Below are 262 nucleotides of genomic sequence, written 5' to 3'. Positions count from 1 at the left end.
TTTACTCCCAGCGGCTCAGGAAGAAAGCCCTCAGGATTATCAAAGACCCCCATCCACCCAGCCACAAACTGTTCAGTCTGCTGCCGTCTGGCAGGCGGTACCGCAGCATCCGGACTATAACCACCAGATTCAGAGACAGCTTCATCCCACTAAGACTGTTAAACACCTGAACTGTTGAAACAACATCCATAACATTCATTTGCTACTTAGTAATTATTTATCTGTTTATCTAATATATCATTCCAATAGCTTGCATATAGCT

Source organism: Notothenia coriiceps, unplaced genomic scaffold (genome assembly GCF_000735185.1).
Source record: "Notothenia coriiceps isolate Sejong01 unplaced genomic scaffold, NC01 NC01_scaffold00033390, whole genome shotgun sequence".
Classification (NCBI taxonomy): domain Eukaryota; kingdom Metazoa; phylum Chordata; class Actinopteri; order Perciformes; family Nototheniidae; genus Notothenia; species Notothenia coriiceps.
The sequence above is the reverse complement of the archived record's forward strand: the minus strand, read 5'-3'. Positions refer to the sequence as shown.